The 27,500-nt window shown below is 50.8% G+C and overlaps 1 pseudogene; it reads right to left on the reverse strand.

Annotated features, from left to right (window-relative positions):
* The window catches only part of LOC142255776 (fish-egg lectin-like), a 47,848-nt pseudogene extending 26,659 nt beyond the window's left edge, over positions 1-21,189 (reverse strand).
* Positions 21,190-27,500: the final 6,311 nt, after the last annotated feature.

Raw genomic sequence — 27,500 nt, forward strand, 5'->3', positions numbered from 1 at the left:
GGTTCTCTTTATCCTAGTGCCAGTTCTGTGACCTGGTGAGCTTTCTTCCTTGCACCCATCTCTGGTTGTTGGGTCCCTGTAGCCTGAAGCGTTTTAGGGTCCCCTCCTGGTCTTTCAGTTTTAGCCCATATGCAGGCAGCTTGAACCTTGTCTCGGTTGGACCTCTGTCTCAGCTCCCTGGGTTCTCCCTTTGCTGCTGTGCTCCAGGTTCTCAGGTTGGTGAGGGACTGTAGAGATCCCCTCACCGGGCAGAGTTATCTGATGAGCCTGGAGCGTCTGTCTGACCTAGGGTTCTGCACCCCGCCAGTGCCAGTCCGATGAGTACTCCCCATACTCTCCCAGTGACTGTACTCCTTGTCACTCAGTCATCACTCCACACTTGTCGTCTGTGGGCACATCAACTTCAGACGTCCTCTCTCGAGGTCTGACTACTGTCAACTGCCTACTGTATTGTCTAGCCCCTCCCCCTTTCCTGGTTTCTGACTAGCGAGTTTGGGTCAGTCTTCACCATATGTGGCTATCCATCAGGTCTGTCTCTAGCCTGTGTGGCGCCCCTGACCTGGTCAGGCACCACTGAGAATTGCACCCACGCCTGGGTCAGTGCAAACAGGTAATCCCAAAGGCTGACTAGGGTGTGGACACACAGACACATAGTGGCTAGTTCTTACACACAGCATAGAAGGGACCCCTGGGCAGACCCAGGAGGGGGCGTAGCCCTCGCGTCTCAGCTAGTGGTGGGTGGAGAAGCTGGTTGCTAGGTTGCAGTGGCAGGCACAGTGGGGAGGTAGTAGTGACCCAGTCTGAAGTGAGGAAGGGCAGTGTGCAGTCGCAGAAGGAGGACGCGCGCAGTGTCACTAGTCAGACCCTGCACGTGTGGTGGCTGTTGGCGGGGGAGTTCGGTTACCACACAGTCAGACTTAAAGGCACCTCAGAAAGGAGTGAGGTGACTGAGTAAGGGGACTCCTGGTAGACCAGGCCCGCACGGGGAAACAAGTCCCTAGAGCAACAAACCAAGTATTCGGTCTGCTAAACCTGCTGGTGAGGGTGCTGGATGTGCCTCACCAACCTACACAGAGTCCGCAGCATCAGCAGCAACGAGGGGGCCCATAAGTGAGACGGGGCAAGAAGCCATTTCTTTACTTGGTCCACGCTGCCAGCAAACGGGCCAGAAAGGGGAGAACGGCAGTTGCGACTTCCCTGGGTGATTCCCGCAGTACTACAAGTCGGGGTCACCCCAAACAAGAAGGGCTAGGAAGGTGAGTCAGCAGGCACCCCTGGATCAGCCTGAAGGATACCTGGTTCCACCTGGTTCGTCAAAGCCTCACTCTACCATCTGAAGGTGAGTAAAAACCCTGAAAGACATTGCTGCCTGTGTGTGAGTTCTTCTGCGACCTGTGGTTCTTCACGCACCTACACCCAAGCCCCTGGGGCCAGCCTCACTCTCGGGAGGCCATAATACCAGACTGAGTTTACCATCAGCCCCAGACTCTCGCTAAACTGCAGTGGCGGTCACCCCTCATCCTGACCGCAAAAACCGAGAGTGGCGTCACGATTCCCATTGAAGTTAACCTGACGTTCCTGTTGCCAGAAGATTTCCAGCACGTGAAGACCCTGCGGCGTCCCTGGAGGTGGAGAGAAATCCCTGAAGTCCCGGAGGCGATCGCTGCAGGTGAGGGGCTTCACACCTGTCACCCAGTTTGGAAAGAAAAGGACATAACTGTGTGTGTTTGTTTGTTAACTTTTAATTAGTATTCCAGGAAACTGTGGTGAGCATTGCATCTATGACTAGATGTAATACCATGTGGCACCTGACATGTCAGGGGCGCCACAACTACGTCTCTGCTTTCTCCCTGAACTTATTACGTGCTCTCCTGGACTTCTGACCCTCGGATATTGCCCTGACTACGTCTCTGCTTTCTCCCTGAACTTATTACGTGCTCTCCTGGATTTCTGACCCTCGGATATTGCCTGACTACGTCTCTGCTTTCTCCTTGTGTTCATATGTGTCCTCCTGTTAACAGACCCTGGCTTTCCTGACTACACTCCTACCCACATCTCCTGTAATTAGTGGCTAGCATCACAATAATTATATCTCCAGCCTTTCTAACACCAATAATGGCCGAACACCAGCCCCATACTGTCCTTATTTGACCCTACACATTTACAGTGCTCCTCCTAGTTTCTCCCACCTGTCTGCTTCCTGCCTAATAATAATACCTCTTTTGTGTCCCCACGTACCAATAAATGCCCATTGTCACATTCCCTATCAAAAAACAATGTGGCCTAGACAGTAATTATGTCACCATTCTGTGCCAATTAAGTAATACTGACCCTTTGTGCCCCCTAAAAATTTCTAATGCCCACTTTGTGTGCATGGCCAGTAATACTGCCCCCCTCAAAGACGAGTAATGAACCAGTCATTACCTATGACATCACTGGCCCAAATCACGTAGCACAATATAGTGATGTATCGCGGGCGGAGGAGGGGACGCATCGCTCACCCACTGCTCGGGTCCGGCTGCTGCTGCTCGGTGGTGGCTCGAGCGGTGGGCCGGATCCCGGGGACTCGAGCGGCGCTCCTCGCCCGTGAGTGAAAGAGGGTGGTTTCGTTTAGGGATATTGTCCGTGACGCCACCCACGGTTGTGGTGAGGTTGTGGCACCACCGCTGCTCTGGACGGGGATCCCAGGAGCGGTGACAGGGAGCAGCTTGGATGTTGTTTTCTCCCCTCCGTGGGTAGGGGGTTGGTTGTCCCGGGGCCCGGTGAGGGAGGGATGGCAGGCGGGCTACGGGGCCTGGTGAGGTGCAGGGTCGCGGGGGCAGCGCTGTGCCGCACGGCACGGTGGTACTCACTCAGCCATTGATGAATGCAAAGTCTCCGGTAAAACAAACGGCTGGATGGACGGGTCCCACAGACGGCTGCGGTAGCTCTCCCGGTAGGTTGGTGGTGACTGCCTTTCCCTGCACCTGTGTTGGGTTCACGGTTCCAATGGCTTCCCACCGGTAACCCGCTCCCCAGCTTGGATGGATGCTGAGGGAGCCCCTTTTGCCCGCAAGCTCTGGCCCTGGGAACTGTAGCCTTGGCGGTGACTGTATTTCCCTTCACGGTTTGAGCGGTTGCCTTCAATCGGGTCTTGACTGCTGGGAAACCCCGGAGGTTCCCTTCGCTAACGGATTTGACCGGTTTTACGGCGACTCCTAGCCTGGTCGGGGTCTTTAAGCCCTGCCGAATGGTGCTGGCTTCTCTTTGCTCCCCGATCCGATACCGGCGGGCCACCACCCATCCCCGGTCCTTATGGTTCACTTCAATCAGCCTCTCCTGCAGACAGTCACCACCGTCTGCCAACCTTGCTGTATGTGCCCGGGCCACACACCCAGACACGGTCAGTCTCCTCTACTACCACTTCACTCTCCAAGACGAATCTGACTTTGGTGTGCCTAGCCGGGGTGCGGGGTGTGTTGTTGTAGTACCTGTGACGTCCTGGCTTGTCCAGGGCGCCACATTCCCCCTTAGTAAAATGCAGACCGTCCGCGGGCTGCCCATCCATCACCGGTTTTATTTTTGGTTAACTGTAGAAAAGGGGTAAAACATATAAAACAGTAAAAACAAGCATTTCTTTTGTATAAAACTTCCCTTAACGGGAGGTACAGTACTTAAACGTTGCAAACGGTAACGGCTTCCGCTCTTCTCCCACCCAAACAACCTGGCCCTGATGCTGCCCCTAAGAAGTGGGCAGCACCCCTTGCCCCAGTCCATCACCAAGTTGCCCGAGCGGGTACGGTCTCTTTCAGGGGACCCGCGTCCATGGGGACCCCTGAACCCCCGGAGGATCGCCACCGGTTACGGTAGTGGCGGGCCTGGGCCATCTCTTTCCTCCAGGCCGATCCTCCCAAATCAGCCTCTCCTGAGGCGGTAACGGTATCAAGCCAAAACATTTTTATTTACATCCCACTAAGTTTGTGGTTGCCCTGCCAGTTCTCGGGCTTGTCCGTAAAAAGTCCCTTACGCAACGGTTTGCAGGAAGTCCCTACGGGGTCAACAGTGCTTCGTAGCCAACGGGCTACCACAAACAAAACTGTAGGGTCCTAACGGAGACTTGCCGTAGGGTCCCAACGGGGACTGTCACCTGGGTCCCAGGGGCCATCCACAACACCTGGCTCCGATACAGCTTCCTCCTGCAGCTTTCCCACAGTCCGCCATCGAACAGCACGAGCCCCCAACGCCACCCTTACACAGGGGTGACACTGTCCCACAGGACTCCATTTTCAGCTGCCGATGATGCGGGTACGACTGCTCCTCCAACCGGACTCCTTAGCCTTGAGGGCCGTCTGGAATGTCAGCAGAGTCCCAATGGGGACCGACAGCAAGGTAACCGAGAACCGCTACCATGCTCTAACTTTTCTTACGTCAAGGCCGCCCATTTGCAGGGCACTGACCTGCAAAGTGCCCCAGTTGCCGGCAGTACCTGCAGCACGCCACTCACGTGTCTCCGAAGGCGCGAATGACGAGCGGGGTCTCATCTTCCGACAGGGACTCCGTATCTTTCCCTAAGCTACCTCCATCTGTCGTCTCCTGTCCCGAGCTGGCGCCCCCTGGGTCTTCCGCGCCGGCCGCCACTCCTGTCACTGTCGGGCGGATTGCCGGGGAAGCCATCCTCCCTGCGGCAGGCGGGCCGCTTTCAGCTGCCGTGCGGGGATTACTGCCGCATTCTCGGGGCCCGCTGCTCCTGCGACCGGAGTAGGGGCTACAGCCATCTCGCCATCCTCTGCCCCCGCGGGCGCCGCCTCTCCATCGGTTGGCGTGGGGTTAGCATCAAACTCGGGAGCCGACATCTTCCATCCCGTTCCCCCTTAGTCTTTTTCCGGCTCCTCTTCTACAGGGGCGGCGTTTCGGCTTTCGCGCCTCCACTACTCGGGAAGACGCTCGAGCGGGGACTTTTCGCGCCCAAAATGGCGGCTTCTCAAAATTTTCGGCCGGACACCTCCGGCGGTCACAAGGCGCACCTCTACCAGACGGCAGAGCGGTAAGATCCTGTTTGTGACGCCAAGTTGTCGCGGGCGGAGGAGGGGACGCTGCGCTCACCCACTGCTCGGGTCCGGCTGCTGCTGCTCGGTCGGTGGCTCGAGCGGTGGGCCGGATCCCGGGGACTCGAGCGGCACTCCTCGCCCGTGAGTGAAAGGGGGTGGTTTGGTTAGGGATATTGTCCGTGACGCCACCCACTGTTGTGGTGAGGTTGTGGCACCACCGCTGCTCTGGACGGGGATCCCGGGAGTGGTGACAGGGAGCAGCTTGGATGTTGTTTTCTCCCCTCCGTGGGTAGGGGGTTGGTTGTCCCGGGGCCCAGTGAGGGAGGGATGGCAGGCGGGCTACGGGGCCTGGTGAGGTGCAGGGTCGCGGGGGCAGCGCTGTGCCGCACGGCATGGTCGTACTCACTCAGCCAATGATGAATGCAAAGTCTCCGGTAAAACAAACGGCTGGATGGACGGGCCCCACAGACGGCTGCGGTAGCTCTCCCGGTAGGTTGGTGGTGACTGCCTTTCCCTGCACCTGTGTTGGGTTCACGGTTCCAATGGCTTCCCACCGGTAACCCGCTCCCCAGCTTGGATGGATGCTGAGGGAGCCCCTTTTGCCCGCAGGCTCTGGCCCTGGGAACTGTAGCCTTGGCGGTGACTGTATTTCCCTTCACGGTTTGAGCGGTTGCCTTCAATCGGGTCTTGACTGCTGGGAAACCCCGGAGGTTCCCTTCGCTAACGGATTTGACCGGTTTTACGGCGACTCCTAGCCTGGTCGGGGTCCGTAAGCCCTGCCGAATGGTGCTGGCTTCTCTTCGCTCCCCGATCCGGTATCGGCGGGCCACCGCCCGTCCCCGGTCCTTACGGTTCACTTCAATCAGCCTCTCCTGCAGACGGTCACCACCGTCTGCCAACCTTGCTGTATGTGCCAGGGCCACACACCCGGACACGGTCAGTCTCCTCTACTACCACTTCACTCTCCAAGACTAATCTGACTTCGGTGTGCCTAGCCGGGGTGTGGGGTGTGTTGTTGTAGTACCTGTGACGTCCTGGCTTGTCCAGGGTGCCACAGATGTCATCAGCTGTGTTGTATTTTTTAAAGCAGCTGTATCTGGCAATGTGAACTGGTTATCACCTTTGAAGAGGGAGGGCACCAGCATTTAAGCACATGCCTGAAAGTTTTGATGCAAAATTGGCTGATATTTGGAACTGTTCAGAATTCCCTCCATCTTGACTAAAGCTCCAGTTCCATCTGCTAATAATCCGTCCCAATGTATAATGCTGCCTCCATCATGCTTCACTGTGGGTATGGTGGTCTTTTAGTGATGCATAGAATTATGGCAAAAAAGTTCCAACCTTATGTAATGGATGACAGAAAGTCTTGTGGTTTCTGGAAATAGAAGGTTGCAGCGTTTGGCTGCGCAGAATGCTCCCTGACTTTGTATTGTTCCTGCTGTCAGTGTTCATTGGTATACAGTTAGGTCCAGAAATATTTGGACAGTGACACAAGTTTTGTTATTTTAGCTGTTTACAAAAACATGTTCAGAAATACAATTATATATATAATATGGGCTGAAAGTGCACACTCCCAGCTGCAATATGAGAGTTTTCACATCCAAATCGGAGAAAGGGTTTAGGAATCATAGCTCTGTAATGCATAGCCTCCTCTTTTTCAAGGGACCAAAAGTAATTGGACAAGGGGCTCTAAGGGCTGCAATTAACTCTGAAGGTGTCTCCCTCGTTAACCTGTAATCAATGAAGTAGTTAAAAGGTCTGGGGTTGATTACAGGTGTGTGGTTTTGCATTTGGAAGCTGTTGCTGTGACCAGACAACATGCGGTCTAAGGAACTTCAATTGAGGTGAAGCAGAACATCCTGAGGCTGAAAAAAAAGAAAAAATCCATCAGAGAGATAGCAGACATGCTTGGAGTAGCAAAATCAACAGTCGGGTACATTCTGAGAAAAAAGGAATTGACTGGTGAGCTTGGGAACTCAAAAAGGCCTGGGCGTCCACGGATGACAACAGTGGTGGATGATCGCCAAATACTTTCTTTGGTGAAGAAGAACCCGTTCACAACATCAACTGAAGTCCAGAACACTCTCAGTGAAGTAGGTGTATCTGTCTCTAAGTCAACAGTAAAGAGAAGACTCCATGAAAGTAAATACAAAGGGTTCACATCTAGATGCAAACCATTCATCAATTCCAAAAATAGACAGGCCAGAGTTACATTTGCTGAAAAACACCTCATGAAGCCAGCTCAGTTCTGGAAAAGTATTCTATGGACAGATGAGACAAAGATCAACCTGTACCAGAATGATGGGAAGAAAAAAGTTTGGAGAAGAAAGAGAACGGCACATGATCCAAGGCACACCACATCCTCTGTAAAACATGGTGGAGGCAACGTGATGGCATGGGCATGCATGGCTTTCAATGGCACTGGGTCACTTGTGTTTATTGATGACATAACAGCAGACAAGAGTAGCCGGATGAATTCTGAAGTGTACCGGGATATACTTTCAGCCCAGATTCAGCCAAATGCCGCAAAGTTGATCGGACGGCGCTTCATAGTACAGATGGACAATGACCCCAAGCATACAGCCAAAGCTACCCAGGAGTTCATGAGTGCAAAAAAGTGGAACATTCTGCAATGGCCAAGTCAATCACCAGATCTTAACCCAATTGAGCATGCATTTCACTTGCTCAAATCCAGACTTAAGACGGAAAGACCCACAAACAAGCAAGACCTGAAGGCTGCGGCTGTAAAGGCCTGGCAAAGCATTAAGAAGGAGGAAACCCAGCGTTTGGTGATGTCCATGGGTTCCAGACTTAAGGCAGTGATTGCCTCCAAAGGATTCGCAACAAAATATTGAAAATAAAAATATTTTGTTTGGGTTTGGTTTATTTGTCCAATTACTTTTGACCTCCTAAAATGTGGAGTGTTTGTAAAGAAATGTGACAATTCCTACAATTTCTATCAGATATTTTTGTTCAAACCTTCAAATTAAACGTTACAATCTGCACTTGAATTCTGTTGTAGAGGTTTCATTTCAAATCCAATGTGGTGGCATGCAGAGCCCAATTCGCGAAAATTGTGTCACTGTCCAAATATTTCTGGACCTAACTGTAGGTAGCTTTCCTGCTGGATTCATCTCTCCCTTTTGGACCCAGCAGGATCTCGCTTTCCACCCAGCGACTGATCATCAGCATTCTCTCGTTGCTTATATACCCCTCCCTTCCTTCCTTGGACTGTTGCTGGTGATATTTTCAGTTCATTCAAGCAGGCGGCTTGTACTCCTCTGTGGAATCGTTGCTAAAAACTTTGCAGATGCAGAAATGCTGTAAATAATTTGCAACATCAAAAGCTCATAGTGTTTTAAATCGCTTCCTTTACCATAAAGCGTTTTTTTCTATCCATATGCTAATTAGGGTGCACCCTTGGGATCATCTACTGTTGCTGTGTAAATTTTGCATACACCAACCTCCTTCTCTCTGGTTTTCCAGGAGTGAGAAGTGTCTGCAGTGAAATCTCTGGCACAGTTATACAGTATGTCTCAGTCTGGAACAGATCAGCTCTTTATTACAAAGACCAAATGTCACGCTAGGTACGAGGAAGTACCAAGCAAGCGGTGAAAGGTAAGGGAAGGGGGAGATGGTGACCTCTGACTAAACCTACTGCTGGTTCCTGGGGTCCCTCACCACCCTAGATAGGTTCCGCACCTATGCAGCAAGTTGGATACCTGACCCTAGGTAACCCTGGTGCTGGACCCTAAATAGGGAGCGGGTGGGATGAGCTCTTCATCAACACCACTAAACGTTAAAGGAAGACACAAAGAGGACATATGGGGGAAAAAGCATGAACTACTTATCATAGTAAGAGTTCAGCAACAATACTACAGATGAAAGCAAGCCTCCTGCTTGCAACTAGAGCTAGAATTAACTGAATAATATCACCAGCACCAGTCCAGGGAAGAAGGGAGTATTTAAGCATCAAGAGAATACTGATGATCAAGCAGCTGGAGGGAAGACGAGCTCCTGCTGGATCCTAATGGGAGAGAGATTAATCCATCAGGAAAGCTATCTATTACAATGAATACTGACAGCAGGAACAATAGAAGGTCAGGGAGCATTTTGCGCAACCAAGCGCTGTGACCTTCTATTGCCAGAAACCACATGACCCAATCCCAATATCTAAAGGCCACTTTACACGCAGCGACATTGCTAATGAGATATCGCTGGGGTCACGGAAATCAAGAAGGAAGGAAAGAGGAGTGCAATACAACAGCATATGTTTAAAAAGAAAGTTGCTGGAAATGCAATGAAAAATAATTATCAGAAGACAAGAGGAAAAAGACATTGCACATGACCGCACAACCTAGATATAAATTTAACACCTTTATTTAAGTACACTTGTACACTATAAAAACAATTAAAACAAGAACATACTGCCAAAACCAGGCACCCACAGATATTATCTAATATATAAAGCTGAATGTGTGTGTGTGTGTGTGTGTGTGTGTGTGTGTGTGTGTGTGTATGCCCGGGATTGGCATCTGCACCGTCGCAGCTACAGCCACAAACTTTTGCACACTCACACGTCTGGACCCTGAGAGCGTCATAGGCTATGTTTTGAGGGGAAATTTTAACCCTGCGCTTTACAGTTATTCGCCAAAAAACCTGCCTCCATTAAAGCGAATGGAGCTGGGAGCCACAGTGCAGCCAGAAGAATGCACAACCACGCCCTTATATGGAATGTTGGCGTGTCACAATGCAGCCAGGGAAAGAGACAGACACAGACAGGGAAAGAGGCAGACACAGACAGGGTAAGAAACAGACATAGACAGGGTAAGAGACAGACACAAAGAGACAGACAAAGAGACAGACTGACAGGGAAAGAGACAGACAGGGAAAGAGAGGGAAAGAGAGAGACAGGTTAAGAGACAGACACAGATAAAGAGACAGAGACAGACACAGGGAAACAGACAGGGAAAGAAAGGGAAAGAGACAGACAGGGTAAGAGACAGACAAAGACAGGTAAAGAGACAGACACAGGGAAAGAGAAAGAGGGAAAGAGACAGACAGGGAAAGAGAGGGAAAGAGACAGACAGGGAAAGAGAGGGAAAGAGACAGACAGGGAAAAAGAGGGAAAGAGACAGAGATAGACAGACAGGGAAAGAGATTGAGACAGACAGAGCAAGAGACAGAGACAGTCAGAGACAGACAGGGAAAGAGACAGACAGACAAAGAGATAGAGAGAGAGAGAGATATACAGAGGGGGAGTAGGCATTATAATTACATTTATATCTATTTGTTTTGTGTTTTTTGTGTGCAGAATATATTTTTGTTAATACATTCTATTTTGTTAACAGCAGTTATTAACCCGGGCGAAGCCGGGTAGTACAGCTAGTAATAAGATAAAGTCAAAATCCCTTATAATCGTGCAATTTATATATATACTACGGGAATAAGAAAAGCCTGCAACCACCTAAATAGCATGCATGAAGTCCCGTACAGTGGATTGTATAGTGTATAGATATTCACATATGCAAGCAATAACAGTACGGGCGTCATAAATCACAGCAGGTTCTATGCAACACAAAAAGGCTAGCCAGCCCAAGCATGGAAGAGGCATATATGCAAGAAACATAGCAATTGATAATATGGCCTGAGAGTATCATATGTGCTCTATATAATCAGATGGAACCTAAGCAAAAATCTGCCCAATCAAACCCATACAGGCATAAGATAGTATTTGTCTCAATCCCAGATCAGGAGGATAGCCAATAGCCCACCTAGGGTTAGCATACCCAGGAAGGATAAGGATAGAGACCTGCAGCAAGAGCTGGTGGAAGCAAGGCAACCACAGACCGTGGCAATTAAGGGGTGGGTGCGCAGGAGACCCACGCGTATCGCCGCTGCTGCGGCTTCGTCAGGGAAAGGAAGAGTAAAAGTGTACTGGAAAACAAGGCTATTTAAAGGTAAGTACAGTGCCTACAAGTAGTATTCAACCCCCTGCAGATTTAGCAGGTTTACACATTCGGAATTAACTTGGCATTGTGACATTTGGACTGTAGATCAGCCTGGAAGTGTGAAATGCAGCAAAAAAGAATGTTATTTCTTTTTTTTTTTTAAAATTGTGAAAAGTTTATTCAGAGGGTCATTTATTATTCAACCCCTCAAACCACCAGAATTCTGTTTGGTTCCCCTAAAGTATTAGGAAGTATTTCAGGCACAAAGAACAATGTGCTTCACATGTTTGGATTAATTATCTCTTTTTCCAGCCTTTTCTGACTAATTAAGACCCTCCCCAAACTTGTGAACAGCCCTCATACATGGTCAACATGGGAAAGACAAAGGAGCATTCCAAGGCCATCAGAGACAAGATCGTGGAGGGTCACAAGGCTGGCAAGGGGTACAAAACCCTTTCCAAGGAGTTGGGCCTACCTGTCTCCACTGTTGGGAGCATCATCCGGAAGTGGAAGGCTTATGGAACTACTGTTAGCCTTCCACGGCCTGGACAGCCTTTGAAAGTTTCCACCCGTGCCGAGGCCAGGCTTGTCCGAAGAGTCAAGGCTAACCTAAGGACAACAAGGAAGGAGCTCCGGGAAGATCTCATGGCAGTGGGGACATTGGTTTCAGTCAATACCATAAGTAACGTACTCCACCGCAATGGACTCCGTTCCAGACGAGCCCGTAAGGTACCTTTACTTTCAAAGCGTCATGTCAAGGCTCGTCTACAGTTTGCTCATGATCACTTGGAGGACTCTGAGACAGACTGGTTCAAGGTTCTCTGGTCTGATGAGACCAAGATCAAGATCTTTGGTGCCAACCACACACGTGACGTTTGGAGACTGGATGGCACTGCATACGACCCCAAGAATACCATCCCTACAGTCAAGCATGGTGGTGGCAGCATCATGCTGTGGGGCTGTTTCTCAGCCAAGGGGCCTGGCCATCTGGTCCGCATCCATGGGAAGATGGATAGCACGGACTACCTGGAGATTTTGGCCAAGAACCTCCGCTCCTCCATCAAGGATCTTAAGATGGGTCGTCATTTCATCTTCCAATAAGACAATGACCCAAAGCACACAGCCAAGAAAACCAAGGCCTGGTTCAAGAGGGAAAAAATCAAGGTGTTGCAGTGGCCTAGTCAGTCTCCTGACCTTAACCCAATTGAAAACTTGTGGAAGGAGCTCAAGATTAAAGTCCACATGAGACACCCAAAGAACCTAGATAACTTGGAGAAGATCTGCATGGAGGAGTGGGCCAAGATAACTCCAGACACCTGTGCCGGCCTGATCAGGTCTTATAAAAGACGATTATTAGCTGTAATTGCAAACAAGGGTTATTCCACAAAATATTAAACCTAGGGGTTGAATAATAATTGACCCACACTTTTATGTTGAAAATTTATTAAAATTTAACTGAGCAACATAACTTGTTGGTTTGTAAGATTTATGCATCTGTTAATAAATCCTGCTCTTGTTTGAAGTTTGCAGGCTCTAACTTATTTGCATCTTATCAAACCTGCTAAATCTGCAGGGGGTTGATTACTACTTGTAGGCACTGTAAGTAGTGTCACCTGTGTCATGACGCTGGTGCGGTCCGGACCATGTGTATAATGTTAAACGCGGGCGCATGGGCAGTATGCATGGACGGCAAGTAAGGAGGCTCAAAATAGTATCAATGCGTTATATTCGCAAGCGCGGTGCACATAGAAGGTGAACGGGGAAGTGCACAGTAGTGCCCGTATATAATATTCGTTGGCACAAGAGCAATGTGCATGTATACAAAAAGAGAAAAGAGGAAAAAGGCACCGCTGGTGCGATCAGGACAAGCGCCTCCAAAGCAGAGGGAGCGGGAAGGGGGGAATAGGGGGGAATTCACTTACAGTCACAGTGTGTAAGCATGGTAAACCTGCAGTAGCCCTAGGGGGTCAGGTAACCCGTGCTAACGATGTCTAAGTAGCCATAATATTTATATAAAGCAAACCAAAACTGCTAGAATTGGAAATATAGCGTGGCCAAAAAATAGTGCCACGTTACAAAGCCATCAAACCACAACAAGAATTAATGAAAGTGGCTAGATGGCCTGTAAAATATAATATATACAGTTACAGATGTAAACAATATTTAATGGAGAGCCAGCAAACGATATATACATATAACCGTGAAATTCCTGCAAGGACCAACAGTGCACGAGGACCCCTGGAAGGGAAGGGGAAGACATTTATGCAGCAATTTGATATACATGTGTAATTCAATTTAAGGACCAAGATTTTTTCAAAACATTATATGTAAAAATGAACAGAACCAATATCCCTTGGTATAAGGAGAATAGTCCATAGAATACTGCTTAAAGGAAATACGTAAGATAGCCATAAAGCTTAAGGGCCAGACAAGTCATAATGTCCAGTGAGAGTCAAATTCAATGGATCCTTCAGATGAAAACTCATCCCCAGAAAAAAAAAAGGATGGGGGGGATATGCATATGTGGAACCATAGGCAACAAAGAGAAGTGCATGTGGGATGCAAATAGACGAAAAGGAGGGCCATCGACGACCAACTCAGGAAAGGTCCTAAAGGCCGACAAATCCAGCTATAACAGATGTTCCATAGGGCTCCAAGAGGTCCATGCTGCCAAAAGAGGTCCTAGAGGACATCAAGAATCCAGCCTTGAAGGATGTTCCATGAGGTTCCAAGATGTCCAAACTGCCCGGAGAAAAACGTAATATCATAATATCAAAAGGATGGCCACAAGTGGTGCAGATCATGAAAGTCACAGAGTTCCCATACATGTAGTAACCCGAAGGTTTTTTATTATTATTTTTATATTCTTATTCCAATATGGAATGGAACATATACATGTATATGAATACTGTACTGGCCGAGGAATCCCGTAAACAGAAGCTCCTCATTGAGGCCTGCAGGGGAAACAGAGTGCAGGTTGAAAATCCATTTGGATTCCTGTTGTAACAACCATTTAGAGCACACGCCTCCCCTGCAATTACCAATATATTTCTGCAGACCAAAAACACGTATATTCGATATGCTACTCCGATGATGAACCATAAAGTGGGTAGCAACTGGGGTAATAGATTTGTCCTTCCTCACGTCTGATGGTGCAAGGTTAATCATCGAAAAGTGTTTTTGGATCCTCTTACGGAGTTCCTGTGTTGTCTGTCCCACGTACACTAGATCACAAGGGCATACTAAACAGTAGATGACATTCCGGGTTTTGCAATTTATATAACCAGTAAGGGCATGGTTCTTGGTACCTTGTTGGTAGTTGAAATGATTAGGCGTTGGGTACATATGACTGCAGATGTTACATTCACCACAGGGAAATGACCCGCTCAAAACAATACCACGATTGAGCCTGGTCAAGGGTCTCACGAAGTGGCTTCTTGTGATGAGATCTCTCAAGTTCGGGGCCTGTCGTGCTGTAATCTGGGGATATTGGTGTACCATATCAGATGTTTGTGTATCCAGAGTTAGCACTGACCAACGGTTTTGCAGTATACTTTTTATTTTTCCCCACTAGTCATTAAAAGTGGTAATGAACCTCACCTTTCCATCAATGTACTTCGAGGTGGTTGTTACGAACCGGCGCCGCCGTAGCCGCAAGCAGCCTGCTGCGGTTCCTGTTGCGCCCAGGCGCCGGCTGCCGTTCTTGACCGTGCCTCGGGTCATCCAGTTGGCTGTTCCTTCCACCACGTCTAAGGGTGGAGAGGCGGCTACTGCGCATGCGTGCACCGATTTACCCCAGCCAGAGTCTAAGCCCGGTGTTTTGCCTAGTGAGCATGCTCAGCCTGTTTGTGTTATGTCTGAGACTAAGTCCACAGTTCAGGCTACTGAGCATGCTCCCACAATTAACCCTAACAGCCTCTTTGCACAGGTACTTGAACTTCGTGCTGTGTCTAAGTTCTGGGATGTGCCTACTGAGCATGCTCAAACTGATAGTCTGCTTTCTAAGCCTGTGGCTCAGGCTACTGAGCATGCTCAGGCACTTAGTGCATCAGAGGCTAGGTCTGGTAAGGACCTCACTGAGCATGTCTGTGAGGTGGCAGGTCCTGATAGGGCAGAGGGTGTCAGGTGTCCTGATGACGTGGCAACTCCGGACTGGCTCGCAGAGGCCCGCCCCTATGATCTGGCACCTCAGTATTGGTCGTCAGACGATGACTGGTGAAGTGTTTGGGGCGTGGCTGCCATGAGGTCATCAATGACGTGGCGGTTCCGGATAGGTCGCATGTGACATCACTGATGACATAGCACTCTGCTATTGGACCTTGGTGGTTCCACCCTGGGTTTGGGGCGGACCCAGGTTATAAAAGGGGCTGGAGACAACATGGAGGTGCGCAGTCTTCACTTTTGCTCAGTCAGAGCACACCTCCATGTTAGAGCCTCATTGCGGCATAAGCCTATGTTGGGAAGCAGTAGGTAGGGTTAGGCGAACGATGCCTGTCACGCCAAGATTCGTGGCTCGGCACATCAGGGTCAGGCGCCGTGCTTCCCTCCTGCCGTTCCAGTCTTGCTATAGCAGCCCAGTGGCGTTAACTGGGCTGCGGCTGCTGTGCTTCCTGTCCGATTGTGCCCCCTACGCACACGGACAACGCACCTGTTGCGCCACCTGTCCGATTGTGCCCCCTACGCACACGGACAACGCACCTGCTGCGCCACCTGTCCGGTTGTGCCCCCTACGCGCACGGACAGCGTACCCCAGGACCCCTGTGGAGTTAACAGGGTGTTCCTTATCCTCCTCGGCTTCCCGGTCAACGCTACTGGTGTACCCATCTGGCCTGACGTGTCCTACACACACGTGGCCAGTCGAGAGGTGGCCAGAAACGCTAATCGGAGGACCGCTCAGCCTGACGTGTCCTACACACGTGGCCGACAGGGCACTTTCGTGGCGGTCTTCCGGTCAACGCTACCTGGTTACCACCCGGCCTGACGTGTTTCCTGAACACGTGGTTGGTGTAGCGCTAGGTGCACCAAAACGCTAATCGGGTTGTTGTCCGGTCTGACGTGTCCAAACACACGTGACCGGTTCCCAGAGTTCCTGGGTTATCTCAGAGCCATCCAGCTGTATAGTCTCCGCCTAACCCTCAGGTGCCAGCAGCTCCTTTGTCATCTGGAGCACGGTGGGCCCCGACTGACGATTAGGATATATACCCCCTGGTCCTAATCTGCCGGTCCCCCCGTAACAGTGGTCTTGATTAGGGAGGCTTGTGTCTAAGACGAGGCCCGTTGGTATGCCTTGAACAGCACTCTCCTGGGATATCCACGAGCGCGGAACCTGTTGGTGAGTAATGCCACCTGTTGGTGGAAGTCATGGTCCTCTGAGCAATTGCGCCTAATGCGAAGATACTGACCCGTTGGTACACTGTTCTTCACATGATGTGGATGCAAGCTATGAAATTCAAGAAGACTGTTGGTGGCCATTTGTTTTCTGAACAGAGTCGTCGTTAGATGGTCTCCCCTATTCAAAATTAGTAGATCCAAAAAAGGCACTGTAGTAGACGAAAAATGGTGGGTCAAAAAGATATTATAAGAATTCTCATTCAGAGATGTAATGAAGTCATCACATTCTTCTTTTGTTCCCAACCATATAAAGAATATGTCATCGATATAACGATACCAATGACAAACTTTGCTACAAAAAATGTCCAATGGAAAGACCTGGGTAGCTTCCCACCAACCTAAAAATAGGTTGGCGAAAGCCAGCGCACAGCGAACTCCCATTGCGAATCCCAAAACTTGTCTATAAAAGTTTCTATCGAACAAGAAATAATTATGGTTATGCAGGAAATCCAATAGGTCAATGAGGAAGGAATCATGCATGCGGTCAGAACGTACCTGGCCGTCTAGAAAATAGGAGACCGCATGCATGCAGTCCTATGCTGACAACAATGGGTCTTCCCGGTGGCGAGGTGGCGGACTTATGAATTTTGGGCAGCATGTAAAAAGTCGGAATGATAGGGTGTTCCACCCACATGAATTTTTTCTCATCCGTAGAGATGATGCCAACTTGATGCGCGGTATTCATGAAGCGATGGAATCTTGCCATAAAGGGGGCAGTCGGATTCGAAGGCAACTTGATATAATAAGCAGAGTTGTTCAGTTGCCTATAGGCCTCCTCTAAGTACATGTTTATGGGCGAAATCACTACATTGCCCCCTTTATCTGCCTCCTTAATGACCAAATTACTGTTGGTCTTAAGGTTGTTAATGGCCTTCTTCTCTTGGATGGTAAGATTGGGGGCCCTAGGGTTGCCAACTGGTAGATCCAGAAAGTCGGTTTTAACCAACCCAAAAAACAATTTAATTGATGGTGCAATGGAGAATGAGGGGGTAACACAAGATTTGTTCTTATAAGGAAACTTACCCCTGCTGGTGTCATTGTCATTCTCCTACAATAGTTCCAATGTACCGCCCTGAGAGGGGCTCGGCTGCAGCCGCTGAGCTGCTCGAATTCGGGCTCGGGTACGCGTCGGTGGCTCGAGCGCCTCCCGGACCGGGGGCCACGTCGCTCTGTTAGAGGGGAGGTGGTGGGACTGTGGAGCGGGGTGAGTCGTGACGCCACCCACGGGTCGTGGTGATAGCTGGCACCACCGCTGCGGATGATGGCGGGGGCTCCCGGGGCACGGTGTTGTGGCGCAGCCTTGGTGTTAACCCGTCCGTGGGCAGGGGCAGTGTGTCCCGGGGTCCGGTGGTGGGACAGGCGATGTTGGGTGTCATGGTGCAAGGTGCCGCGCTGCGGTGCGGTGCCGTGCCCGAGTGGCACTGATGTACTCACGATTAATTTGCACTCAGAGTCACTGGTAAACCAAAGTTCGGGGATGGTCGAGTCCCGCAGCCGGCTGCCTGTGTCCCTTGTGAGGCTGATGGCGGCCCCTTTCCCTTGCACCTTTTGTTCACTTTTCGGCTACCCTGCCTAGATAGTGGTAGCCCGCTCCCCGGCGTTTAGCTGCAGGAAGAGCCTTCGGTTGCCCGCAGGCGCTGGCTCGTCGGGTGCTTGGCCCTTGGCGGTGGCACTCACTCCGCCTGGCTCCGCCCATCTGGTGTGCTCTACTTGCCCTGAGGGAGGCATCAGGTCTCCCTTTCGGGTAACGGAAATGTCCTCACAAGGGCTGGGGTATGTGTGTGTGATGTTACCTGTGACCCCTGGGGGCCAGGGCGTCACAGCAACAAGTCACGAAAAACTTGCTGTTCATCCGGTTCCAAAGAGTCGATGACCTCCGGTTTCTTGAAAAGAACTTGAAGAGTTAGTCGCCTACAAAAGAGATACAGATCTTTGATCAAAGTAAACTTGTCCTCTAGGACCTCTTTTGGCAGCATGGACCTCTTGGAGCCCTATGGAACATCTGTTATAGCTGGATTTGTCGGCCTTTAGGACCTTTCCTGAGTTGGTCGTCGATGGCCCTCCTTTTCGTCTATTTGCATCCCACATGCACTTGTCTTTGTTGCCTATGGTTCCACATATGCATATCCTCCCCCCCTTTTTTTCTGGGGATGAGTTTTCATCTGATGGATCCATTGAATTTGACTCTCACTGGACATTATGACTTGTCTGGCCCTTAAGCTTTATGGCTATCTTACGTATTTCCTCCGCTACCTTTAAGCAGTATTCTATGGACTATTCTCCTCATACCAAGGGATATTGGTTCTGTTCATTTTTACATAAAATGTTTTGAAAAAATCTTGGTCCTTAAATTGAATTACACATGTATATGAAATTGCTGCATAAATGTTTAATTCCCTTCCCTTCCAGGGGTCCTCGTGCACTGTTGGTCCTTGCAGGAATTTCACGGTTATATGTATATATCGTTTGCTGGCTCTCCATTAAATATTGTTTACATCTGTAACTGTATATATTATATTTTACAGGCCATCTAGCCACTTTCATTAATTCTTGTTGTGGTTTGATGGCTTTGTAACGTGGCACTATTTTTTGGCCACGCTATATTTCCAATTCTAGCAGTTTTGGTTTGCTTTCTATAAATATTATGGCTAATTAGACATCGTTAGCACGGGTTACCTGACCCCCTAGGGCTACTGCAGGTTTACCATGCTTACACACTTATGACTGTAAGTGAAGTCCCCCCTATTCCCCCCTTCCCGCTCCCTCTGCTTTGGAGGCGCTTGTCCTGATCGCACCAGCGGTGCCTTTTTCCTCTTTTCTCTTTTTGTATACATGCACATCGCGCTTGTGCCAACGAATATAATATACGGGCACTACTGTGCCCTTCCCCGTTCACCTTCTATGTGCACCGCGCATGTGCTTGCGAATATAACGCATTGATACTATTTTGAGCCTCCTGACTTGCCGTCCATGCATACTGCGCATGCGCCCGCGTCTCACATTATACACATGGTCCGGACCGCACCAGCATCATGACACAGGTGACACTACTTACTTACCTTTAAATAGCCTTGTTTTCCAGTACACTTTTACTCTTCCTTTCCCTGACAAAGCCGCAGGAGCGGCGATACGCATGGGATCTCCTGCGTACCCACCCCCTAATTGCCACGGTCTGTGGTTGCCTTGCTTCCACCAGCTCTTGCTGCAGGTCTCTATCCTTATCCTTCCTGGGTATGCTAACCCTAGGTGGGCTATTGGCTATCCTCCTGATCTGGGATTGAGCTAAATACTATCTTATGCCTGTATGGGTTTGATTGGGCAGATTTTTGCTTAGGTTCCATCTGATTATATAGAGCACATATGATACTCTTCAGGCCATATTATCAATTGCTATGTTTCTTGCATATATGCCTCTTCCATGCTTGGGCTGGCTAGCCTTTTTGTGTTGCATAGAACCTGCTGTGATTTATGACGCCCGTACTGTTATTGCTTGCATATGTGAATATCTATACACTATACAATCCACTGTACGGGACTTCATGCATGCTATTTAGGTGGTTGCAGGCTTTTCTTATTCCCGTAGTATATCTATAAATTGCACGATTATAAGGGATTTTGACTTTATCTTATTATAATATCTGTGGGTGCCTGGTTTCGGCAGTATGTCCATGTTTTAATTGTTTTTATAGTGTACAAGTGTTCTTAAATAAAGGTGTTAAAATTTATATCTAGGTTGTGCGGTCATGTGCAATGTCTTTTTCCTCTTGTCTTGGGGTCACGGAATTCGTGACGCACATCCGGCCTCGTTAGTGACGTTGCATGTGACACTTACCAGCGACAGCTAACGATCCCAAATACTCACCAAATCGTTGATCGTTGACACTTCGTTCATTTTCAAAATAACGTTGCTCATTCTGGACGCAGGTTGTTGGTCGTTCCTGAGGCAGCACACATCGCTACGTGTGACACCCCCGGGCACAACAAACAACAGCGTTCCTGCGTCCTCCGACAACGAGGTGGGCGTGTCATTTATGCGGCTGCTCTCCGCCCCTCCGCTTCTATTGGGTGGCCACTATGTGACGTCGCTGTGACGTAGCACGAACCTCCCCCTTAAAAAAGAGGTTGTTAGCCGGCCCCAGCGACGTCGCTAGGAAGGTAAGTATGTGTGACGCGTACTAGCGATATTGTGCGCCACGGGCATCGATTTGCCCGTGACGCACAAATGACGGGGCGGGTGCTTTCACGAGCATGTAAAGCAGCCTTTAGTCTCCTGTAGGCATACATTACTATAATTGCCTCTAAATTTTCATGGCGAGGGTAAAAAATGGTGCAACCCCAGGACGCCACAAGACACGTCTTCTTACCTGACATCAGCAGCCAAGTGCCATATACTAATTTGTAGACATTCTGAAGCCTGTTGACTCCCCAGACACCGGCCAGACCAGCCGTCACGTGTATGAGCTTCCCAGGAAGCTGCTGCCAGATACCGTTCACCAGGTGATATACGTCGTCGTAATTATTGACACCATAAACGTGACCATTTCCGGCGTCCACCTGCTTCAACCACCCATCGATCACAATGCACAGACGGTCTGCGGAGAAAAGCAATGAGAGGAACCAAGAAAAATGAGAAGATCACAAGCAGTAATCTAAAATGAATACAAATGCAAAAAAATAAAAAAGAGCAGTTCCATAATTTAGGCTTAATATCAGACCATGAGTCTTCGGACCGACCATGGGTCTCCTCACCTGGACAAACAGATATTAGGTTGCTGGTTCTGGTCAGGAGTCTTGCAGCTGGTCTGGGGGTTGGGGTCCATACACGGACAATGAAATACAGACATGTGAATGCAGCTATAGAGCTCATTCCGATGTTCGTGAAAATTGGTCTGCACATGGACCGTAATTTATGGACTAACCATGAGTCCCCTGCCTGAATTTACGAGGCTGCTGAGTAGGGCAGGAGACTCGTGGCCAGTTTGTGCACTATGGTCCATGTGAGGAACCATTTTTATGGATGTCTGAATGTCTGTGCACAGCCCCGGGGCTCGGCCGGCTGCCGAGCCGCTTGGATCCGTGCTCATCGGTGGGTGGCTCGAGCTCCTCCCGGACCCGGGGGTCACGTCACTCTGAAGGGAATGCTGGCGCTACGTGAGGGGTGGTGTTCGGTGGGGTGGTCCACGGCCGAGGCTGCAGTTGTTTGGGGATTACGTTCGTGACGCCACCCACGGGTTGTGGTGAATGGATGGACACTACCGCTGCCGTTGACTAGACTCCCGGGGACGGTGTTGCGCAGCTTGATGCTGACCCCTCCGTGGGTAGGGGGTGTGATGGTCCCGGGGGCCCGAGGTTTGCTGAGGAGGGGGGATGGATGCGTGCTGGCGTGTCGGTGGGTGCGGTGTGGTGCGCGGCCCGAGGGCACTGTTGTACTCACTATCACAGACACACCGGAGTCTCTGGTAAACCAAACAAGATGGGGGACGATGCCTTCAGCCGGTTGCGCTTTTTCCCTTTCTAGGTTGGTGGTTTCCACCTTTCTCCTGCACCTCACTTTTGGTAGAAATGATGACTCCTATGCTTGAGCAACGGTAGTCCGCTCCCCAGCTTTATGTGTGCCGGTAGAGCCCGTTTGCCCGCAGACGCTGGCCCGTGGGATCTTGATGCCTGGGCGGTGGCTTTCTATTCCTCTGGTTGGGCTGTTGTCTTCAGTCGGGTCTTGGGAGGGAAAGGACCTAAAGTCCAGACCCCAATCAGTGAATTCGACTCGGTCCAGTGGCTTTTGGACCTCGTACTGGGTCTGAGTACCCCTCCTGGTGCTCCGGTTTCCAATCAGTTCCCCGGTTCGGTACCGGCGGGCCACTACCCGGTCCCGGTCCCTTACGGTTCCACCAGCTGTAATCCCAGCTCCTGCAGGCGGCAACCACCGTCTGCCTCCTGGCCACAGGGTATCCGGGCTCTGACCCAGATCCCTGACAGATATCTTCTTCTCCTAACTCTCTCCCTACTCCTCTCCTTTCCTCTCCCTTTCACCTCCAAAACAGAACTCCATGTGTTTTCCCGCCTCAGGCTATCTGAACTCCTCGGTGGGCGTAGCCAACCACCTGGCTCCGCCCCTGGGTGTGAACGTCAGAACCTGAGAGGGGTGACTCAGGGTTTTAAGGTTGGCTGCTGGTACCTTTTTAGGGGCAGGTGTTTGTGCAAGGGACTACCTGTGACTACCTGGCTAGTCCAGGGCGTCACATCTGCGCATGGACCACAATTTATGGACTGTGAGTCCCCTACCCCGAATTCACAAGGCTGATGAGTTTGGGCAGGAGACTCGTGATCAGTCTGTGCACTACGGTCTATGCGCTGACCAATTTCCATGGATGTCTGAATGAGACCTGAGAGGTACTTTGCACGTTGCGACATTGCTAGCCGATGATACCCGCCCCGTCACACATGCGATATCTTGTGATAGCTGCCGTAGCGAACATTATCGCTACGGCAGCTTCACATGGACTCACCTGCCCTGCGACGTCGCTCTAGATGGCGACCCGCCTCCTTCCTAAGGGGGCGGGTCGTGCGGCGTCACAGCGACGTCACACGGCAGGCGGCCAATAGAAGCGGAGGGGCGGAGATGAGCAGAACGTAAAAATCCCGCCCACCTCCTTCCTTCCGCATAGCCGGTGGAGGCAGGTAAGGAGATGTTCCTCGCTCCTGCGGCTTCATACACAGCGATGTGTGCTGCCGCAGGAACGAGGAACAACATCGTATCTCCTATTGGTGCGACATTATGAAAATGACCGACACTACACAGATCACCGATTTACGATGCTTTTGCGATCGTTTATCGGCGCATCTAGGCTTTACACGTTGCGACGTTGTTACCGGCGCCGGATGTGCGTCACTTTCGATTTGACCCCGACGATATCGCAGTAGCGATGTCGCAGCGTGCAAAGTACCCCTGGGTGTCTGTGCACAAAGGTCCTCAAACAAAACTTCTATTCTAAAATGATTCACTGGTCAGATGTTTAGGAGTTTAACCATTTTTGTTCTACTTCAAGTTTCGAGAAGATCTGGTGGAAGGAAAGTAAAGTGCCGGTCACTTCTTTGGAGCGGATCCTAATTAAATGTTCTCCAAACTAAGTAGGTTGCAAAAAAACACTTCAGGAGGAATAAAAAACTGTTCTAAACACTTCTGGAAACTCTTCAGGAAAGGAACAATTCATCCAGAAACTCCCCGAAGGCTTTGTGCACATGACGTCTTTAAGCCGATGATGGAACCGCTAGAGTTTTCTTTTACAAACCCTCTTATCGAAAAAGCCGACGGAGTCTTTTACCTGTGTATTGTATGATAGATAAATAGAGGGATAGATAAATAGATAGATTGATAGATAAATAGATAGAAGGATAGATAGATAGAAATGTGACGCCCTGGCCTATCAGGTCGTCACAGGGTATTGTGCAATCTGCCCTTCTGTACAATATCCACCTCCTCCTTGGTTACGGGTCCCTAACCATTGGTGTTGCCAAAACCAGCTAATCAAAATCCTAGGAATGTGACGCCCTGGCGCCGCCAGGTGGTCACAGAAGTGTACAACACCCCACATAACACCTTCCCACACCAGGTTCCATCTGCCACAAAATCCTAGCCACCCCCCTCAGGGTAGGAAGGACACACCAGTGGGCAGGACCAGGCGGATTGGCAGCGCCCATCTAGGGGTCTTCAGGATCCGGGGGCAGGAACAAGTTAGTCTAAGTCTGAGTCGAGGTCGAAGTTGGGAGTTTGAAGTTGGAGGTCAAGTGGAGAGGAGTTACAGTGACAAACTGTCAAGAGAAAAGCTGAGCCTAGTGGAGGGTAGACAGGGTAGTGGGCCTGGTCTACTGACTAGGTGGCAAGCAGTGGACCGTGTCCAAAGGCGACGGGAGTCCGGTTGCGGGAAATCCAAAGTAGACTGGGGCAGGGTTGGAGCCCGCCGGTACTGACAGCGGAGATCCGGTACGGAAACCGTGCACAGGTGGGGTACCTGGACCCTAGTTAGAAGAGGGTTGCAAGCCCCTTCTCTAATTCACCAGGCCGGGAGCAAGGTTGCAGGCCTTGCTCCAGAAGTGTTAGCCCAGATAGAGCGAAACGGCAGCACACTGCGGGGAATAGGGTATCTGCAAACACCCACTGAGATCCCAAATGTCAGTTTTCGCAGGCACATCTCCCAACCAGAAGATACCAGGAGCGGACTTCCCCATTCCATACGGAGTTGTCCAGAAGTGAGAAAAAGTACAAACTGCCGGAGGAAGGGACATCGGTACACCAGCCGGGTGTGGTACCCGAGTACACCCGAACGCAGCAGCCGGCCACTGACACCTTGGTCTACCAACAGACTTGTCTGCAATTATTCAACAGTGAGTACACCAACATTCCCAGGTCCAGCCTGGCACGCCACCTCCGGCCCACATCGCTCCCCGTATCCTGGACCCTGAGCCCCGGGGAATCCACCCCTACCCACGGAGGGGGTTAACATCCAGCTGCCATCCCATCATCCCCGGGTGCTCCCCAACAGTACACCATATTACCACACATCGTGAGTGGCGTCACGAAGTATCTACAGCATGGGTCCCCAATTCCAGTCCTCAAGGGCCGCCAACAGTGCATGTTTTCAGGATTTCCTTAGTATTGCACATGTGATAATTTAATCACCTGCACAGTTGATGATTCCAACACCCATGCAATGCTAAGGAAATTCTGAAAACATGCACTGTTGGCGGCCCTCGAGGACTGGAGTTGGGGAACCCTGATCTACAGCAATCACCGTACATATATGTCCCTTTTTATTTGAGTGTCTGCGCGACCCCCAGGTCCGGAAAACCCCTCGAGCCACTGCGGATTCGGATCCGAGCAGCCCGACTGCTGACGTGGGGGCGGCACAGGAACACTCTGCATCCATCAGACACACCAGTGGATGGCCTGAGTGGAATTGGGTCACCCACTTTCGGGGGTTTTTAAGGGGAGGTCAGGAGTAGGCCAGAGTACTGTTGGAGGTGAAGGAGAGAGGAGGTCAGGAGCTGGGCTACTTGGAACTACTAGGTGGCAGACAGTGGTCTGGGCCTAGTAGGAGCTGGACCCCCGGTCGCAGGGGATCGTGACAAGGGGCACTGCATTGTCGTGGAGGACAGCCGGCGGCCTTGTACCATCACCGGGCAGGGACCAGGGCACGATGGTGTACGTGGACCCTAGGTCAGGGAGTAGCTTCAGGCAACCTGACATTTCAACCGATGTGGACCGAGCCTTCAAGATCCGCTCTCCACCTGCTCCAAATCGGGGTACTAGGGCTACGAGGGGGATAGCACTTAGTTTCCACACATACGGTCTAGGAAATCCCAAGCGTGAACGATGAGAGCAAGCTCCCTCAGTTAACCATACTGGGGAGCGGGACCCGACTAGTTTCAAGCTAAAGGGACCAACTAGAAGAAAACACAGGTGTCAAGGTAAAGGTCACAGATCAACAGGAAATACCAGCAAAAACGGGACCCAAACGTGCTCCTCTCAGCGGCAGCGGTGTCCAGAACTTTGGTTTACTAAGTTGTCGGTGTCAGTGTTATTGGACTGAGTGAGTACGCAAGTGACCCTTACCTCCCCAACGGCACGTGCCTCCACCATCACCGAGTCCCGGGGAGGGGTTAAACACCTGGCTGCCCACTCCATCGCCACCGGGTACTCCACCTTACCACACACCATGGGTGGTGTCACGAACTCTAAGTACACCATCCCCTTTAAAAAACCCCCTTCATTGGAGTGGCCGCGTGACCCCCGGGTCCAGATGTAACGGGGTGCCAGGGGTGCCTCCGGCCTTGTAGTCGTGGCACTTGCTATCAGGCTTACCCCTGGTTCCGCCGTCACTTTGGGGACAGGAGATGTCGTGGTGGGGCAGAGTGTGGTGGTGCAGGTGTTGTCCGGCGCACAAACACTCTTCAGGCATGGTTCGATGCAAATAACAAACATGTTTTATTCTTCACAAGTCTCCACACGTGGCAGTAACAAAACACAGTGCTGTGGCGCTTTTCTTTCGCTGAGGGAAAGCCTGCCCTAGCGTCCCCTCAAGTGGGTGACTTGCCTGACTACTCCTCTTCGCCCGGCTCCCACTTCTGGCTACCCACAGCCCGGACCCACACCGGACTGCTTCGCACTATGAGGTTCCGCCCGCTCCTTTTCTCTCCGGCTTCCCTGTTCTTCCAGCTCCCTTCTTTCTTTCTTTCTTTCTGCCCACTCAGCTCCACACTCTGCCCCTGGCTGTTTCTTCTCTCCCGTCCCCGACACAACTGCCTTCAGCACACACTTCCTTTCCCCCTAAGCTGCCGGCTCCTCCTCCCTCCTGTACAGTTTCTATGGGGACAGCATTAACCACTTCAGAGAAAACCTGTGCTTCCTTGTAAGGGATCTGCCCACCCCTTACATACCTCCCCTCTTTAAGCCTAAGCCTCCCGGCAAGGCACAAACCTAAAACCACATTTATATCACAAAGTCATTATAATAAAACTATAAACATGTTCACCTTCGGGCACACGCAAGGGCACACCAGTCCAGCGCCCGGAGTTCCTCCTGGAAGCTCCCGGTCTTTGAAGACAGTGTGCCCGGAGGCCGTTACAGCCTCCCGGTCTTGGCTGGTCTTCTGCCCGGAGGTTTTCACAACACTCCCGGTCTTAGTAGATAGGAGCACAAATCAACAAAGCCTTCTTTAACAACACGGAGGGAGCCCCTGGCTCAGTCCAGCATCAGGCTCCTTCCGGGCTCGTAGCTTGAACAGGTTGCAAACTGTGGAACTTCTCCGGCTCTTTTAAGAATGCCGGTACTCAACATAAACAGTTCCATTACCTCCGGTCGTTACGGGTCACTCAGGAGAGTAAGCGCGCTGCCATTCGGCCCACTGAGCCCTCACATAATCGGAAAGGGACTGACCTGGCAAGCGGCGCAGCCTCCGGAACGGTTCGTAGTTGACGGGTGGTTCTGGCGCCTAGTGGGTGACTTGCCTGACTACTCCTCTTCGCCCGGCTCCCACTTCTGGCTACCCACAGCCCGGACCCACACCGGACTGCTTCGCACTATGAGGTTCCGCCCGCTCCTTTTCTCTCCGGCTTCCCTGTTCTTCCAGCTCCC

Source organism: Anomaloglossus baeobatrachus, chromosome 11 (genome assembly GCF_048569485.1).
Source record: "Anomaloglossus baeobatrachus isolate aAnoBae1 chromosome 11, aAnoBae1.hap1, whole genome shotgun sequence".
NCBI lineage: Eukaryota > Metazoa > Chordata > Amphibia > Anura > Aromobatidae > Anomaloglossus > Anomaloglossus baeobatrachus.